At 33.9% G+C, this 16,589-nt stretch overlaps 1 long non-coding RNA gene across 1 annotated transcript in view; it reads right to left on the reverse strand.

Annotated features, from left to right (window-relative positions):
• Positions 1-434: 434 nt before the first annotated feature.
• Positions 435-16,589, reverse strand: part of LOC309661923 — an 865,375-nt gene continuing 849,220 nt past the window's right edge. The window contains exon 2 of the long non-coding RNA XR_014264374.1: positions 435-5,705. This is a non-coding gene — a long non-coding RNA (uncharacterized lncRNA). The remainder of the gene's footprint in view (positions 5,706-16,589) is intronic.

The raw sequence follows: 16,589 nt of genomic DNA on the forward strand, positions 1-16,589 counted from the left end.
TATTTATTTTTATTTTCATAGGAAAAGTCATGCATCTTAGAGTCAGCATTTCGTATGCTGTGAAAACCTTCATCAGTAACTTGTCAGCTTTGGTAGCCTGCGAAGAGCAATGGATGAGAACTTCAGAGACATGAATTTGGCGATTAAAAGAATATGACAAAAACCTGAATAAGTTAAAAATAGTATATCTAATAATTTAATTACTATAAAGACCTAGAAAGTAGACTTTAAGAGTGCAAAGCTGTGTTAATATTAAGTTAAAGGAAACTAACTCTTACATTCAAAACAGCAGTGCATTCTCACCCCAATGCAGAACACCTCACTGAAAATGTTTGTGTGTACCTAAATATATATGTGCATACCTGTTTGTGGGTACCTAGATATATATGTACATATTCTGTGTTATGTGGTTGTCTAGAGTATTTTTTTTTTAATTTTTAATTTTTAATTTTTTTTAAACATCTTTATTGAAGTATAATTGCTTCACAATGTAGAGTATTTTTTTAAATGAGAAATCAGTTTTAAAAAGTAAAAGAAATCTGTGGAGCAATTACATACTTAAAAACAAAAACTTCTTTTTACTAACCAACCACCAACCCCCCTTTTTGGTTTAAAAAGCAATTGTTACCTTTGCACCTACCAGAAAAGCAAACAATGGAATGCATTCTCTGTTATATTTATTACAATTATACAGCCATGCACTAATGTAATTGAAGGTGATAAATGCCATCAAAAAAAGTTTTTTTAATTTTTGGTTTGGGGAGCAGAGTAACACATAAACTGTGTATCACACTCAGTGAGATACTGTTTATTATTGTATTCACATTGAACATTTGTATGTTCAGCATTATATACATTTGTATGCAGTGTAATTTCTATGATCAATTTATATAAAAAGAGACAAAAAAGACCCAAAACTGTACTTTAATTACCCAGTCTTCTACAATACAACCAAAGTTTCCATTGTTATTTATATTTCTCCCTCTTGCTCCATCTGGACCTTACAGTAGACAAGAAATCTGTAATAGCTGGTTAAAGTGACTATCTTCCTATATTTTTCGTTGCCAGACTTAAATCTCCACTTCTCCCCTATCTTGTCTTTAGAGAATCAGGAAAAGTGTAACTTGCTGGTACTGTCATGAAATGTTCTTACACATTATTGTTTACTTATATTTTCACAACTGACTTTCTCTCATGAGCTGTTGTATGTATGTTTTTCTAGAGCATTCTAAATTTTAGAATTTTTTTCACCTGCTGTTCCTTTGACTAAAAATTTCCACTCTCAACTAGATAGTAAAAAATTATTATCTTCTACTTTCTTTCTTGGCACCTGATTTTCAGGTAGTACCTTCTGCATAAACTGTCTCTTGCAGTTTTATTGTCCCTCTAGCCCCTGTAGTTTATGTTTGAATCTTAGAAAAACCTCCCATATCATTTTGGCCTGAGAAACTTGAGGAATTTCAGCTCCCCAGCAAAACCATATCTCTTTTAATCTGTAGGTTTTCCAGACACAAGTTCATTAAATTTCCCTTCCCATTCCCCTCCAATTGCAAAGAACTCATATTACATTCTACAAGTAGTCCAATTTTGAGCTCCACATTTTCAGCTTGGAGTGAAAGAGGAACAAATAACATTTTCCTCCATAATTACATTCATCAATAGAAACTACCCTGAACAGATAATAATATAGAGTTCTACCTAAACAAAACAAAAATAAACATAAAATCCCCTCCAAATCAAAATATAAAATCCCCTCCAAAACATTTGTTTTTATGTCGTGTATTACTCAGGGTTCTCCAGAGAAATAGAAGCATGAGGATATATACATATGAAGAGATTTATTGTAAGGTATAGGCTCACCTATTATGGAGACTGAAAAGTCCCACCATCTGCCATCTCCAAGCAGGGGACCCAGGAAAACCAGTGGTAAAATTTGAAGGCCTGAGAATTAGAAAGTTCATGGTGTAGATTCCAGTCTGGATCTAAAGGCCTGAGAGATTGGTTCAAGAAGGCGGTGTAGAAGGACATGCTCTCACTCCCTCTTGCAAGAACACCAGAATCACAACTAACTGCAGAACAGTAATCAACAGGAAGACACTGGAACTCACCAAAAAAATACCCCACATCCAAAGACACAAGAGAAGCCACAATGAGACAGTAGGAGGGGCACAATCACAATAAAATCAAATCTCATAACTGCTGGGTGGGTGACTCACAAACTGGAGAACACTTGTACCACAGAAGTCCACCCACTGGAGTGAAGATTCTGAGCCCCACGTCAGGCTTCCCAATCTGGGGGCCTGGAAACAGGAGGAGGAATTCCTAGAGAATCAGACATTGAAGGCTAGCGGGATTTGATTGTAGGACTTAGACAGGACTGGGGGAAAAAGAGACTCAACTCTTGGAGGGCACACACAAAGTGGTGTGCACATCAGGACCCAGGGGAAGGAGCAGTGACCCCATAGGAGACTGAACCAGACCTACCTGCTAGTGTTGGAGAGTCTCCTGCAGAAGTGGTGGGTGGCTCTGTCTCACCATGAGGACAAGGACACTGGCAGCAGAAGTTCTGGGAAGTACTCCTTGGCGTGAGCCCTCCCAGAGTCCGCCATTAGTCCCACCAAAGAGCCGGGGTAGGCTACAGTGTTGGGTCACCTCAGGCCAAAATAATAACAGGGAGGGAACCCAGCCCCACCCATCAGCAGACAAGTGGATTAAAGTTATACTGAGCCCAGCCCACAAGAGCAACAGCCAGCTTTACCCACCACCAGTCCCACCCATTAAGAAACTTGCACAAGCTTCTTAGAGAGCCTCATCCACCAGAGGGCAGACAGCAGGAGCAAGAAGAACTACAATCCTGCACCCTGTGGAACAAAAACCACATTCACAGAAAGATAGACAAGATGAAAAGGCAGAGGGCTATGTACCAGATGGGGGAACAAGATAAAAACCCAGAAAAACAACTAAATGAAGTGGAGGTAAGAAAGCATCAAGAAAAAGAATTCAGAATAATGTTAGTGAAGATGATCCAGGACCTCAGAAAAAGAATGGAGGCAAAGATCGAGAAGATGCAAGAAATGTTTAACAAAAATGTAGAAGAATTAAAGAACAAACAAACAGAGATGAACAACACAATAACTGAAATGAAAACTACACTAGAAGGAATCAATAGCAGAAAATCTGAGGCAGAAGAACGGATAAGTGACCTGGAAGACAGAATGGTGGAATTCACTGCTGTGGAACAGAATAAAGAAAAAAGAATGAAAAGAAATGAAGACAGCTTAAGAGACCTCTGGGACAACATTAACTGCAACAACATTCTCATTATAGGGATCCCAGAAGGAGAAGAGCGAGAGAAAGGACCCGAGAAAATATTTGAAGAGATTATAGTCGAAAACTTCCCTAACATGGGAAAGGAAATAGCCACCCAAGTCCAGGAAGCACTGAGAGTCCCATACAGGATAAAAGCAAGGAGAAACATGCCAAGACACATAGTAATCAAACTGGCAAAAATTAAAGACAAACAAAAATTATTGAAAGCAGCAAGGGAAAAATGACAAATAACATACAAGGGAACCCCCATAAGATTAACAGCTGATTTCTCAGCAGAAACTCGACAAGCCAGAAGGGAGTGGCATGATATACTTAAAGTGATGAAAGGGAGGAACCTACAAACAAGATTACTCTATCCGGCAAGGATCTCATTCAGATTCGATGGGGAAATCAAAAGCTTTACAGACAAGCAAAAGCTAAGAGAATTCAGCACCACCAAACCAGCCCTACAACAAATGCTAAAGGAACTTCTCTAAGTGGGAAACGCTAGAGAAGAAAAGGACCTACAAAAGCAACCCCAAAACTCTTAAGAAAATGGTAACAGGAACATACATATCGATAATTACCTTAAACGTGAATGGATTAAATGCTCCAACCAAAAGGCACAGGCTTGCTGAATGGATAAAAAAACAAGACCCATATATATGCTGTCTACAAGAGACCCACTTCAGACCTAGGGACACATTCAGAATGAAAATGAGGGGATGGAAAAAGACATTCCATGCAAATGGAAGTCAGAAGAAAGCTGGAGTAGCAATACTCATATCAGATAAAATAGACTTTAAAATAAAGAATGTTACAAGAGACAAGGAAGGACACTACATAATGATCAAGGGATCAATGCAAGAAGAAGATATAACAATCATAAATATATACGCACCCAACATGGGAGCACCTCAATACATAAGGCAACTGCTAACAGCTACAAAAGAGGAAATCGACAGTAACACAATAATAGTGGGGGAATTTAACACCTCACATACACCAATGGCCAGATCATCCAAAATGAAAATAAATAAGGAAACAGGAGCTTTAAATGACACAATAGAACAGATAGATTTAATTAATATTTATAGGGCATTCCATTCAGAAAGAGCACATTACACTTTCTTCTCAAGTGTGCACGGAACGTTCTCCAGGATAGATCACAACTTGGGTCACAAATCAAGCCTCAGTAAATTTAAGAAAATTGAAATCACATCAAGCATCTTTTCTGACCACAATGCTATGAGATTAGAAATGATTTACAGGGGAAAAAAAAGTAGAAAACACAAACACATGGAGGCTAAACAATACGTTACTAAATAACCAAGAGATCACAGAAGATATCAAAGAGAAAATCAAAAAATACCTAGAGACAAATGACAAAGAACACACGACAATCCAAAACCTATGGGATGCAGCAAGAGCAGTTCTAAGAGGGAAGTTTATAGCTATACAAGCCTACCTCAAGAAACAAGAAAAATCTCAAATAAACAATCTAACCTTACACCTAAAGGAACTAGAGAAAGAAGAACAAACAAAACCCAAAGTTAGCAGAAGGAAAGAATTCATAAAATCAGAGCAGAAATAAATGAAATACAAACAAAGAAAACAATTGCAAAGATCAATAAAACTAAAAGTTGGTTCTTTGAGAAGATAAACAAAATTGATAAACCATTAGTCAGACTCATCAAGAAAAAGAGGGAGAGGACTCAAATCAATAAAATTAGAAATGAAAAAGGAGAAGTTACAAAAGACACCGCAGAAATACAAAGCATCCTAAGAGACTACTACAAGCAACTGTGTGCCAATAACGTGGACAACCTGGAAGAAATGGATAAATTCCTACAAAGGTAAAACCTTCCAAGACTGAACCAGGAAAAAATAGAAAATATGAACAGACAAATCACAAGTAAAAAATTGAAACTGTGATTAAAAATATTCCAACAAACAAAACTCCAGGACCAGATGGCTTCACAGATGAATTCTATGAAACATTTAGAGAAGAGCTAACACCCATCCTTCTCAAACTCTTCTAAACAATTGCAGAGGAAGGAACACTCCCAAACTCATTCTATGAGGCCACCATCACCCTGATACCAAAACCAGACATAGATAGTACAAAAAGAGAAAATTACAGACCAATATCACTGATGAATATAGATGCAAAAATCCTCAACAAAATACTAGCAAACAGAATCCAACAACACATTAAAAGGATCATACACCATGATCCAGTGGAATTTATCCCAGGGATGCAAGGATTCTTCAATATACGTAAATCAATCCGTTTGATACACCATATTAACAAATTGAAGAAGAAAAACCATATGATCATCTCAATAGATGCAGACAAAACTTTTGACAAAATTCAACACCGTTTATGATAAAAACTCTCCAGATAGTGGGCATAGAGGGAACCTACCTCAACTTAATAAAGGCCCTACACAGTAAACCCACAGCAAACATCATTCTCAATGTTGAAAAACTGCAAGCATTTCCTCTAAGATCAGGAACAAGACAAGGATGTCCACTCTCGCTATTATTCAACATAATTTTGGAAGTCCTAGCCATGACCATCAGAGAAGAAAAAGAAATAAAAGGAATACAGATTGGAAAAGAAGAAATAAAACTGTCACTGTTTGCAGATGACATGATACTATACATAGGGAATCCTAAAGATGCCACCAGAAAAGTACTAGAGCTAATCAATGAATTTGGTAAAGTTGCAGGATACAAAATTAATGCACAGAAATCTCTTGCATTCCTATACACTAATGATGAAAAATCTGAAAGAGAAATTAAGGAATCACTCCCATTTTCCATTGCATAAAAAGGAATAAAATACCTAGGAATAAACCTACCTAGGGAGACAAAAGACCTGCATGCAGATTACTATAAGCCACTGTTGAAAGAAATTAAAGATGATACCAACAGATGGAGAGATATACCATGTTCGTGGATTGGAAGAATCAATATTGTGAAAATGACTATACTACCCAAAGCAATATACAGATTCAATGCAATCCCTGTCAAATTTCCAATGGCATTTTTTATAGAACTAGAACAAAAAATCTTAAAATTTGTATGGAGACACAAAAGACCTCGAATAGCCAAAGCAGTCTTGAGGGAAAAAAACAGAGCTGGAGGAATCAGATTCCCTGACTTCAGACTATACTACAAAGCTACAGTAATCAAGACAATATGGTACTGGCTCAAAAACAGAAATATAGATCAATGGAACAGGATAGAAAGCCCAGAGATAAACCCACGCACATATGGTCAACTAATCTATGACAAAGGAGGCAAGGATACACAATGGAGAAAAGACAGTCTCTTCGATAAGTGGTGCTGGGAAAACTGGACAGCTACATGTAAAAGAATGAAATTAGAACACTCCCTAACACCATACACAAAAATAAACTCAAAATGGACTAGAGACCTAAATGTAAGACCAGACACCATAAAACTCTTAGAGGAAAACATATGAAGGACACTCTTTGATATAAATCACAGCAAGATCTTTTTTGACCCACCTCTTAGAGTAACGGAAATAAAAACAAAAATAAACAAATGAGGTCTAATGAAACTTAAAAGCTTTTGCACAGCCAAGGAAACTACAAACAAGACGAAATGACAACCCTCAGAATAGGAAAAAATATTTGCAAACAAATCAACGGACAAAGGATTAATCTCCAAAATATATAAACAGCTCATGCAGCTCAATATTAAAAGAACAAACAACCCAATCCAAAAATGGGCAGAAGACCTAAATAGACATTTCTCCAAAGAGGACATACCGATGGCCAAGAGGCACATGAAAAGCTCCTCAACATCACTAATTATTAGAGAAATGCAAATCAAAACTACAGTGAAGTATCACCTCACACCAGTTAGAATGGGTATCATCAGAAAATCTACAAACAACAAATGCTGGAGAGGGTGTGGGGAAAAGGGAACCCTCTTGCACTGTTGGTGGGAATGTAAATTGGTACAGCCATTATGGAGAACAGTATGGAGGTTCCTTAAAAAAACTAAAAATAGAATCATCATGTGACCCAGCAATCCCACTACTGGGCATATACCCAGAGAAAAACCTAAATCAAAAAGACACATGCACCCCAATGTTCATTGCAGCACTATTTACAATAACCAGGTCATGGAAGCAACCTAAATGCCCATCAACAGACCAATGGATAAAGAAGAAGTGGTACACATATACAATGGAATATTACTCAGCCATAAAAAGGAATGAACTTGGGTCATTTGTAGAGACGTGGATGAATCTAGAGATTGTCATACAGTGTGAAGTAAGTCAGAAAGAGAAAAACAAGTATCGCATATTAACGCATATATGTGGAACCTAGAAAAATGATACAGATGAACCGGTTTGCAGGGCAGAAATTGAGACACAGACGTAGAGAACAAATGTGTGGACACCAAGGGGGGATAGCAGCAGTGGGTGGTGGTGGTGGTGTGATGAATTGGGCGATTGGGATTGACATGTATACACTGATATGTGTAAAATGGATGACTAATAAGAACCTGCTGTTTAAAAAATTGTTTTAAGTTAAATTAAAAAAAAAAGATGTTTTAAAAAATAAAATAAATCTTCTATGAACATTTTTGTACAAAAAATAAAAACGTTACATATACATTTTAAAAAAATAACTAAAAACTAAAATAAAATATAGGCCTGAGAACCAGGATCTGAGGACAGGAGAAGATCCATCTTCTAGCTCAATAAGACAGCCACAGAGTTAGTCAACTTTCCTTGCCTTTTTGTTCTATCCAGGCCCTAAAGAGATTGGATTATGACCATCCACATTGGGGAGGGCTATCTGCTTACTCAGTGCACCAACATAAATGATGATCTCTTCCAGAAACACCTTCACAGACATGCCCCAAAATAATGTTTAACTACATATCTGGACATCCCTTGTTCCAGTCAAGATGACACATAAACTATCACTAGTCTTTTATAATCACAATTTGGGTGATAAATTTCAAGAATTGTATATACAATGTTTGGATAAATACTATTTGCAGACCCTCCAAAGTGATCTGATAACAACTAATTGTATCATTTGATACTGATGATCTCCATGCCTCAGCTGAAACAGAAAATGTGTCCAAATTTAACTCTGTAATCATTTAAATAATACACAATTTAGCTTCTGATCGTCAGATTTATCTTAAGAAATTAATTAAGTTTTTTCATAATTATTTATCTTCTGTGATAGGAAAAGCACTGGGAAAATGCCATAGAGAATGAGATAGACATAGTTGGTGGTCTCATAGAGATTATTCATCATTCAGTGAATTGCATGTCCTCTGTGATCATCTTGTTCTCCTCCTACATGTTGTCCCTCATTCTAAATAATGTAATTTGCCATATGTTAATATATTTGCCATATGTTATTAAGTACTTATAAACACTTTTATTCAACCAGTTTTTGGCTGGAAATGTTTTTTAGTTAAATTGTAACACCCTTGAAAGTAGAAATTATGTACTGAATTATTTCTATTCATGTAACACATTAACAATAATGGCAGTGTGTTGCTCACAAAAGTCATACAAAACATTATTTGAGATGGAATAAATATTTTCACCAAATTTAACTAAGTAGTATACTAGTTCAGAATGCTCAATGACATACACTTGAATTCTAATTTTGTAACATGAAACATATGTAATATTATTTTCCTAGTAGCAATTCAAGATTATAATTTTGCTTTAAAGGTTTTGTTTGTTTGTTTACCCCTCTCTTCTTTCTACTTTCCCATATATAACAACAGGTGGATATAACCAGGAATTAAAGGAAAGTGGATAGATTATCACTGCCTTTCTATTCTAAAATGCATTAGTTAATTTATTCAGCTGAAATTTGACTAACCCTTACTGGCGATCAAGCTGTGTTTAAAGAGTTCCATTTATCATTTAAATTTACAAAATAATGATTCATCTAGAGATGGCCTCTCCCTATGAGTTTACCTGTGAGAGTGTTAGGGCTGCTGAAGAAAATGATGGAAGACTAGAAGTAGTAAGTAGGTTGCTAGAGAGAAAATGCTATATATCATCCTGAAGTCACATAATTAGGATGGATGCTTAATTAAGGAAAAAAAGGTAAAGTACAATGTTTTCTCTCTCTCTTTCTCTCTCTCTCTCTCTCTCTCACACACACACACTCAGCAATATTTAAAGCAACAACTTAAAACAAAGAAAGAAAGGAGAAAATGCTAAGTGTAATTGGATTGTTTATTAAGGTGATATTTCTCAAGAACAGAGAACCTGTAACATCTCTCAATGTGTGGTTGAGATCCTGAAATTGTTGGCTATGTTAAAAAACAAACAAAACCAAAAAGCACACGTACCTGGCACTTCTGTTTCCTGATTCTTCCTGCACTCATTCTGTTTCTACTGTTATAATCTCTTTAAGGTAAGAACAACTAACAAAGCAAAGTCTGTTGGTAAATTAATGAAACCAGTATGCATTAGCAACCTAAGAATATCTCTCTGAAATTTATTATTCATTCCTTTAGTGAGGCTCACAAGACTGAAGTATTGTTTTCTCACTCTTTAAATGCTGTTTAGCCATGTGGCTTATGGAGAATTATGAGACATCTAAGTAGGTTTTGTGCATGTTTAAATCTAGTCATATTGAATAATCATCATTATGTGTCTAGTGCATGAATAAGGTTCTAAGCTGCGGGAAAGACATTTACATAACACATTTTTCTGAAAAGGATTCATTATTCCACCTCCCAGTCCTCCACTTGCATTAAAGCATAGAGTTCCTTTCTTTTTGCATTCATGCTAGGGGAGTATCTACTTTTAACTGCAAAATTTCTTGGCTATATCATGACCTATGAGATTTAACTGAAATATTAAAGTCATGCACCTCTCATTTACAATGACATTTATGGATAATGAGTGTCAAGGACAAATAACTAGTGCCTAAGTTATGCTTATTTTATAAGAGGAACTAAAATGCATACACGCATATATATACAAACACATATGCATACATGCACACAGATTCCCACAGCAGGGTACCAGAGAGTCTTCCTAGAGGAGAGAAAATTGAGAAATCTCAGCCCAATTATTTGTTTCTTGGAATTTTCACAATTATTTGAAATACACATAACTTGCCATTTTTTTTGGTTCCTTTTCACATTATCTCTTTAATTTGGAAATTATTTCTCTTTGTTTAAAACGTTTAACTAATCACTGCAATGAAGAAAATCCTCCAGTTGGAGAGAAATCACAATATATCAGAAATGGCAGACATCTGTAGCCAGAAGTAACTGCAGACACTCTGAGAGGTCTGCAAATGTATTAATGTGTGAAGAAATAATAGAAGAGACTGCAATAAGTCATTTGATCCTTTAGAGTAAAATCACCTAAATTCTTGGTATATATCACTGACTTACAGCTATTAATAGTCTTTTAGTTAATTTTCCCCATTAAAGGAATTTGCATATAAAAACTCTAGTATATATATACATATATATATAATTTTCATATAGATGTACATAGAATTTATATATATAATTTTTACTGGTTTATAGTAACATAGGCTAAAGGCTATTTGAAAAATAGTACTTGTAGAATTTTTTATTAGTTCATTTCTTTTTGGTCTTGTTTAGATTTTTCCTCTATTTTGAGGCACCTAAAATTTAGTGGGTACACTATAAAGGTGTAGAGGATATATGGAAATTTTTGTTTCTATTTTACACTAATAAATACTGAAATGAAAAGTAAATATGTTTCTCCTTTCAGGAAGAAATATAGCATGAACACAAAACACATAGGGTGAACAGTATGAACAAAATCTGTCATGGGCACAATAAGACCCATGATAGTCATGTACATTATTATATAAATTTGCCTGTAATGAAACCAGTTTTTGTTTGTTCTGTTTCTCAGCAAAACTGACATTAGAATCTTGCTTTAAGGTAGCAACTTTTCAAAGCTACGGCCCCATTTAATAATAATGTTTTCGCTTAATGTACTGTAGTTAGGTATGGGGAGTGGGTTCTTTAATAAATTACTTTCAGAATCCTGTAAATAAATATACTGTGTTTCAGAACTAAATGATACTTGGCTGTTTAACAAGCATATAGTCATGGGGCTTGACTCTAAACTTTTAATGACTTCCAAAACTAATTCATTACCAATGAATGCAGAGTTTTTATCACAAAGGATAACCGAAAGAATGTGTCATGATTTCTGAAACAGAAAAAAAATGTATCATGGGGACTTTAGAAAATATTTGAGAGGGACACGATTGTTTTGGATAATTTGTTTCCAATATTTTGAAAAATAAGAATATTTTACATAGTTTTACTTTAGAATGTATGCCAAATAATTAGTTTCATGGGTTATCTTTTTCCACCTTATACTCTGATTCAACTTCTTAAAATAACTTGATTAGTATTCTGTTTTTACACCACATTGATGTATGACATCCTGATAATATGCTATAGAGAAATATAAATGCATGTATTCAGTTATTCTTAACCCAAAATTGCAAGTTTCACTTTAATATTTTTTATGTTCTTGTTTCACCTAATAAGCAAAATTTTTCCTTTAATAATTGAGGATGTGAAGTAAAAATAGGAGTTTTTAAAAAAGATAAAATGTTCTCCCAAGGAGACTTGGAGGGTCTGGAAAAATACTAAAGTGTAATTTAGTCTATTTTTATTATGTCTCCAGAGAGCTTAGATACTCTGCAGTTTTCACCCTAAAAAGTCCATGTCCATAGTAATAATCCTCATCAACTTTTCATCTGCACTCCTGTTTCTACATTTGTAAAGTTAAAAATAAGTCTAAAGCAAATAACCTAAGACTTTTGATACTATTATCAACTAAGGAATAATTGGTGTAAGGAATTTTTAGGTGAAGATTTGTGTCAGTTTAGTAAAAAGAATAAAAATGGGAAAGGATGATGTAATTGAGGTTAAGCCTCAGGGAAATGTACTAGTGGAGGACCCCTGCCCAGGCCCAACAGTTGCAGCTCAAGCACCAGAACTGAAAGATTTCAGCTCATCCTTGTTATGCCCCAGCTTGCTATGAAAACCTGAGTAAAATATTTAATTTGCCTCAGATTCTTCATTTGTAAAAGTGATAATTGATTAAACTCGTATACTTTTTACTAATGCCCATGTGTTTGACTTCCCGAGAAATGACTCTAAGAATATACAAGGTATATTATTATTTTGCATAGAACAAGTAAATCTTTTCCATTCACCAGGCAACAAACTTAAATATTGTGGACAGCTCTCAGCATTCGAAAGCTGAAGGATGAAGTTAGGCCCAATTATTGCTGGTAAATTTGTCTTTGTCAATACTTCCTCTTAACCTTTTCTTTCTTTCTTTCTTTCTTTGCTACTTCCTAACAATTCCTTTCTCCCTTACTGATCACAAGTTGCCTTATTCTTTTATCTGCCATCAGGAACAAATTTTTAAAAATTAATAAATAAAACAAATGCTCTGATAATTCACATCTAGTTATAAATGATATTTTTTCATTTATTCCAGGCAAATTTGCTATTTATTTATTCATTCATTTATTTTTTTTAAAATTTGTATTGGAGTATAGTTAATTTACAATGTTGTGTTAGTTTCAGAAGTACAGCAAAGTGAATCAGTTATACATATGCATATATCTATTCTTTTTTTTTAGATTCTTTTCCCATATAGGCTGTTACAGAGTACTGAGTAGAGTTCCCTGGGCTATACAGCAGGTTCTTATTAGTTTTCTATTTTATATATACTGTGTATATGTCAGTCCCAATCTCTCAATTTATCCCTCCCCACCCCCATCCCTGGTAACCCTAAATTTGTTTTCTACATCCATGACTCTAATTCTGTTTTGTAAATAAGTTCATCTGTACCCTTTTTTTTTTTTAAGATTCCACATATAAGCAATATCATATGATATCAAATTTGCTATTTAAAGAAAACTACAGGAAAAGGGTTCACCCAAAAGAGTGAATGTAAAATTGTTCAATTTTGGTAACTGGAGTACCCAAGTAAGAGAAATACTATTTTACATGATGTATGGATTAATAACTATTCTCCCCATGCAGGTATTTGTCTACTCTGTCAGCCTTATAAAGGTGGCATCTTTCCTTTTTAATAATCTGAAAATGCAACCAACAGCTCAAAATCCAGGAAAATGACATAATACTTAAATTCCTGGTATATTTTATAACACTTACCCCCTACACTTTTTTTTTAGGGCAGTGGTTTCCAAACTCTGTTTATTTTATTTTTTTTAATTTTTATTTTATATTGGAGTATAGTTGATTAACAATGTTGGGTTATTTTCAGGTGTACAACAATGTGATTCAGTTATATATATATATGTTTCCATTCTTTTTCAAATTCTTTTCCTAGTTAAGTTATTACAAAGTATTGAGCAGAGTTCCCTGTGCTATACAGCACATCCTTGTTGGTTATCCATTTTAAATACAGCAGGGTGTACATGTCTGTCCCAAACTTCCAATCTATCTCTCCCTGCCACCCTTCCCCTCTGGTAACCATTAGTTCGTTCTCTAAGTCAGTGCCCCCTATACTTTGAATTTGTGTTCTTTGATTGCTTCTTTATTTGACAATAACTTTGTAATTATAAATTGTAATTGTACAGAGTATAATTTAAAGTTTAAATTGAAAATTTTGTAAAGTGAAAAGGAAAAGATAAATCAATCTTTCCTGTGGCATTATTATTCACTATTAATAAAATGCATGATTTGCTACTGATAAAATGATGTATCAAGCATTTATAATTATATATGCTTCATAAACAGGTATATTTCTAACCAGAAAGAGCTTCCATTTTGACTAGACTATTGTGAGAACCAAAAATTGTCACTTATAACCTTATCTAAATATTGGAGAAGTTTCCATAGACTAGCTTCAGGTCCTGTAAATTTTAAATCTTATTTCTCCTCCACTATCCACACACTTCCAGTGCAAGGTGTTTTGGGAAATGCTCATGTATATACATATATGTGTATATATATACATATGTATATAAATATATACCTTCTATATAACTATGTCCCAAAGTATATGGCACTGGAAGTATGTGGATATGAGCGGATATTCATATAGAAACTATGTATGTATATATATTTACATAATTATGTATGTATATGTGTGTATATGTAGATAATTTCTATATGAGTATGTCCCAAAGCAAGTATAGAATGTATATACACATGCATATGATATATGTGTATAAACATGAATATGTGTGTGTGCATATGTATATGCAAATATATTTACATATAAATGAATAATAGTACAAAGTGGGGATTTTCTATTCCTCACTGGAATCAAATTAGGATAAATCTGATGTAGAATATGATGTTAAAATGTATGTTCTAATCCCTACAGCAACCACTGAGAAAGATTCAAAAAATATAGTTGAAAGATCAAGTTACATCAGGGATTGCCAGATCTGGCATGTATGAAATCCCCCTGAATAGATGGCTATATATTCCCAGGCTTTTTGCCTGTAGGTTCTTTCACATTAAGTGTTGCTTGAGGCCTTTTTATAACAATGTTCCAATAAAACTTTACTTACAAAAACAGATGGTGGCATGAATTTTACCTTGAGGTCAAACTGCTGTTCCAGATGATTACAGGTGAAATCAGTATAGCATGAAGCTTTATAAAAATGGAAATATTATTTTGATATTTTTATTTGTTACACAGCCACATCTCATCTAATTACTTCAGCAATGGCATTAGTTTTACAGGCAGACTGGACTGAAAAATGGCAGAATAAAATGTACATTAATGGGAGATAACCATTCAATCAGTGTTATAATAAATGCTTCACAAGTTCTAAACATGTAAGGACAAAGGATAAAATGGTTGTTTGCACGGTGCTGAAAAGCTAATAACTAAATGGAGTAATGTTAAACAAGATGCAAAAAAAAAATTATACTCAGAACATTAGTAGTAATTATAATTTTAACTAATACATTTGAGTATTATGTTGTATTAACCTGGTCATTTTGGGGAAATAAAAATCATAACAAACCTATAAATTGCACAATGACTAGAATACTGAGATACTTGTAACAAAACCTGGATCAACTTTTTTAAGCCATAACTTTATCTATGGTTTATTATGTCATTTGTTATATTATCAGAAATAACAAAAAGTGGCAGGCTTAAACTGTAGGATCCAAAAGAAAACCAAGTGTGATGAAAGTCTATTCTGTATTATTCCTTTGACTGGAAAAAATAATGTAGTTGTAATGCTATTAAATCCCCATAATTATGATCTGAAACAACGTCTTAAATTATCAAGAATATAATAAAGATTAGATATTATCATTATGGTTTATGTAAGTATATTTTATTACATGAAACTCTATAAAAATTGTTAATTATGTGTGGTTTATTAGCTAGGTTTATTTAATTAATGAGAATGACCTATTCCTTAAATATTCCCATTAAACATTTAATCATATATTTATTTAGAAATATCTAACACTATTGGTGCACAAATCTTAGTCCTGTGACATACAACATTCTAACTGAAGCTTCAAGAAAGATTGAAAGCTCATAAAATGATCATTTAGGTGTTTCCAGATTTTGCAGTCACCTTTTCAAGCTCATATTTTCATTCATGCACTTCTCTCTTCAGAGCAGGCTTTCTGTAAGGACCAGTGACAGACTTTCCACAACATCTTAATGTGTACTCCACAGCACATTTTATTACCATTACTTCCACAGCTTGTATATCCTGTATGCAAATCATAAGAATAATATGACAATTGACAGTGTTACTGAATTAATCTTACAGAATATAAATTTATTCCTTCATAAGGCTTTCATCAAGTAACCATATTACTAATTTTGAGGGATTTATAAAAATGGCTTTCATTAGTAGTTTTTAGTGACCATTTGCAATTTTATTCTAAATATATTCTTTAACAGTTTAGTGTGCAGATTTTTCGTCTATAATCTTTTAAATATAATATTTATCCCATCTTAAGTCCACTTCTTTTTTCTTCCTGATTCTTCTTTTTTGAAAAACTCATTTCTATGATATGTATTCAATTGTAAAATGTTCCATCCAACAAGCTAGTTTGGGGTATATAATGAATTGAATTTCTCTAACAATGAATTTCTAATAGATTCTGTGTGTGGAATTATTAAGAGGTAAAAGATATTCCAGATCTTCCTAAAATGAATACTCCATTTATTTAATGAGTGGTTTGTTTGCTTAAGGCACTCTTTCAATTTGTAC

The sequence above is a fragment of the Balaenoptera physalus genome, assembly GCF_965194825.1.
Source record: "Balaenoptera physalus genome assembly, chromosome: 5".
Taxonomy (NCBI): Eukaryota; Metazoa; Chordata; class Mammalia; order Artiodactyla; family Balaenopteridae; genus Balaenoptera; species Balaenoptera physalus.